Raw genomic sequence first — 4,131 nt, 5'->3', positions numbered from 1 at the left:
CCAAGGCAGGAACAGCCATGTTTCCTCCTGTTTCATGTCACTGAGTTTATGTACCCAAGCTCCAAATCAGCCCAAATTGACTTGAAACACTGCCAATCTGGCCTAAGACTTGCAAGTCTAAGTCTAACCAGGAAATCTCTTCTTGATGAAAATCTGGGGAGGGGGAGAGGATCTCAGTGTTTTATGAGCTTCAACAATTCTATTTGCAGTGAGTTTTGCATTCAAAAGGCACACTTGAAAACAGGTAAAGGTTTGCAAAGCACAGCTAAATTTAATTTCTATCTAAATTTCTACCTACCATTCCGTTTCTACCCAAATTTTGCTGGTTTGTATTAAGACATCTGAGAATGTGCAAACCCCTTTATCAAACCTTTTCCATGAAACCCCTTCTTTTTCAATGAAAAATCTCCTGTCAAACCACCCCAAAGGCACTGATGTCAAATCCAATTGAGCTGTGGTCATCTGGGGAAGACTCTGCCATGTTGTCATTGGTGGGGGGCTGCTTCCCTATGTAGGGGACATCATCATCACCCCAAGCTGGAATGGAAGCCCAAAACCCCCAGGGATGCCTGTCTGGGCCAGAGGTGTGACTGTCTTAAGTTTGGATTTGCACAGAACTGGTTTGGAAGGGCTGAGACACAAAGGTCTGGGAGAAATGGATTGTGTGGTTATATATACATGGGGTGCTCGTGTCTGAGAGCAGCAATGTTTGATCAGGGCCCTCTCTGGCATGGCACCCTTGGCACCCAAGGACACATACACACAGACTAGCCCACAGTGTGTCTGTTGCCAGCAGGTTTTCTCCCACCCTCTCCAAAATAACCCCCTTTGGGCCGGGGCTGAAGGGCAAATGTGAGACTGAATCTGCCTGATTTGGTAGCAGCGTTGGTGGCATGAACTGGGGAAAAAATCCAACACAATTCAGGTCCCTGCAGCTGAAGCATCTCTCATCTATGTGCAAATGCTGAACTGACACAAGGCAAAGTTTCTTTTTTTAAAGCCCAGTCCTGGTTTGTGCAGTTTAATTATTTCCTCAGATATCTTTTTAGTTATTTATTTCCACTCTCTAAAGCTCTTGGCTCTTTAACATTTTTAAATGATATTTTCTGAGTGTGTTCTCAAATTAAACGTTGCTGAAAGCAGCCTTGCTTAAGAGGATGGGGGTTTGCAGAGCACTTGTGCCTGATTCAGCAAAAGCACTTGATTATCTTCAGTTTAATTTTACAAAATAGTGAAGCACATGCCTACAGCAAGGTATGTCCTTAAGTCCACCTCTGTTCAGCAAAGCGTTTAAACACATGCTTTGCTTTAACCAGAGACAAGGGAGTCTGAGTATATGCTTAAATCTTCCTCAAACCTGGAACCTGAGCAGCTCTGGCAGATGATTATCCTCCTGGCTTTCTGGAACTGGTGGATCTATCACACTGCTAAAAAGATTGAAAAAAACCAAACACCTTATAATATGCTATTTCTGGTAAAAGCAAGAGCAGCTCCTCCCCAGTTTGGGACTGGAGGGGCTTTTGTCAGGGCAAGGAAGGGGGTGATGCTCTGGAATGAGTGAACCTTGGTGGCTGTGCTGTTGTCTTGCTCTATATTTGGATGTTGCTATACAGGCACAGTGCAGGTCCCCGCCTGAAGACTGTGGGTGTTGCTGAAATACAGATAATGGCTCATGTGATTTGACAGAAGGCACTTTGCTGAGTACATCCAAGGCCTTTCCTGGATGTGCTGGCTGTGATGGGGGCTCTCCAACACCCTTTCTGCTCTAAGGCTGCAAGTGTGTTGGTGGATTTAAAACTGGACCCTACTGAAGGGAAAGCTCAGCCTGGAGATGTTCAGGGTAGGGTTTGGCACTTTGTCAAAATATTCAGCAGAGATGATCTGCCCCTGAGTTTAACAAAACAAGTCAGGTTGAGATCAGCAAGGCTTCCACCAGGATCACCTGTTTGGTTTGTGTGCTGACTTTCTCTGAAACCTGGGAGATTGACACCCTTTGGACTCTCAAATCAAATTATCCTGGAAAGCAGAAAGGCTCCCAGCCTTGGCTGAGCCAGAACATAGTATTTTCTGGGACTCAGCAATTGCCTTAAATTACAGCTTCCCTAATCCAAATTTGGAAAAAGTGTCAATCAGATTTTAGACTCAGAGCTGCACCGTGATGCCATCATCCCATAGCTGCCACAAACACAGGACCAGTGGCCAGAAGGGGTGGCCCCATCCTGTGTGTTGCCGACTGCTCCATATCAGCAGGCACACATCAGCTGTGGGTAAATAAAGACTTTTTCTTTATTCAATTTTCTGTGTTCAAAACAAAAAAATCTCTTTAAAAACAGTGAGCTCAACACCAATGGTCCCAAGTGCTCTCTCCACTGCTCTCTGGTGCGACAGCATCGCACGGATCAGGATCCAGGTGAGCATTGGGGTTGCTGCCTCCCATCCTGCACTCAGAAACCAAAGAAGCAATGAAACACAACTGTTACAACAGCACTTATGGTTCATTTGCTGGTGATTTGGATAAAAGTTTCATTTTGCAACATAAGCAGCCTCCTCATTGCCACTAATAAAACCAGCTGCTGAACATGAAGTTCCAGCACCGAGGGAAGGACTGGGAAAGAAGAGCAAATGGATAAAAAAATTGGTGTCAGTTTTCAGATGGGAATGATCAAAGTACCAGAGGAAGGGTCAGATCTATTCTCAGCTGTCCAGCTGAAGCTTATCCTTTGGATGGGACAAAGCAAAAGTCTGGATCCAGAGAACTCTTGAGCTTTTTGGAATCAGGAATCTACCTTGGTTGAAGATATAGCTCCCTCCTCACCTGTCTAGTCTCCCTCTATATGCCCGGCAAAGCTCTCTTAGTATAGACTCTCTGCTTGCTTTCACTCAGGCATAGGGGACATTTAACAAGTTCCCCCCCCCCCCTTTTTTTTTTTTCCAGAATATATTCTTTCCCTGTAAAGCTCTTTGCTGTTCCTATCTTCCTAAAAAAGTCTTAAGAAAACCAAATGTTTGTGGTGCTAATGGCATGGAACGAGCTAAAGCTTTATGCCATTTTTAGCACGTTTGGAACAGAGAGAATTGGAGGATCTGAAAATATATGCTTAATCGCCCCCAAGGAAAGACTGCCATAATATTTTGGGTTACATAAGCAAACTAAATTGGAAATCTGGAATCTATTCAAGACCTTTTGATCAGGAAGCTTTGCAAGTGCAGAAAAGTAAAAACACAGACAGATGGGGATTAGAGTTGAGCATCAGGAGAATAATTTCCTCATTTAATTTCAGTTCTGCCGACATATAAAAAGCATTAACAATCCAGTTACGTAACGTGTGTCAGAGCCTGGCTGGACAGGGCAGGAATTCTTGCTGTAATTAAGCCATTATCCAGCCCATGTTTCCTGCACAGAGGCAGGAGTCTCTCTGCACCAGGGAAAGACACCCCCCTCACCCCCCTTCCTTCAAAAATCTGAGCAAATGTCCTGGCCAAAATTAGAAGCAGTTATTGAGGCTAATAGGAGCTGCAGGGGGTTCAGGGAAAATTGAAACCTACTCTGAGATACTGCTGGGCTCACAAAATCCAATTGACAATCACTCGCAAACCCCAATCCACTCTATTTCTCTCTATCTTTGTCACTAAATCAGCTTCAGTGGAAGAAGCAAGATCAGGCTGAAGAGCAAGAGGAGATATTTTTGCTGATTGTTTGATGTTGGAAACAATAGTGCATAATATGCATGTTGTTTTAGTAGTGATATCTTTGAGAGAAGGTGCTACAACATCCAAAGGCTGGAAAGAGTCCCACACATTTGAGGCTGCAAAGGCTGGCAGATTGGATTAGGTTTCTGTTCTTGCCTGTTTTCCTCTGCTTTGGGGCATATTTTTGTGCACAGTGGCTGATGCAGAGTGATGCAAAAAAGCACTAAGAAGATGGTCTAAATAGAACCACTTACATTTCAAGATCAACTCACTTCTCAGCTTCTGGACAGATTTTGAAGAGTTTCTGATACCCTTGGACATCCATATAAAGAACTATTTGCCTGCTGGAATCAGCTCCCTAGTCTGCTGATGTCTGCAGCCTTTAGATAAAAGTCACTCCTTCCAGGTAGCTGATTTTTTTTTTTGTTTTGTTTTGAGATG

This window comes from Haemorhous mexicanus, chromosome 20, assembly GCF_027477595.1.
Source record: "Haemorhous mexicanus isolate bHaeMex1 chromosome 20, bHaeMex1.pri, whole genome shotgun sequence".
Taxonomy (NCBI): Eukaryota; Metazoa; Chordata; class Aves; order Passeriformes; family Fringillidae; genus Haemorhous; species Haemorhous mexicanus.
This window is presented reverse-complemented; position numbering follows the sequence as displayed.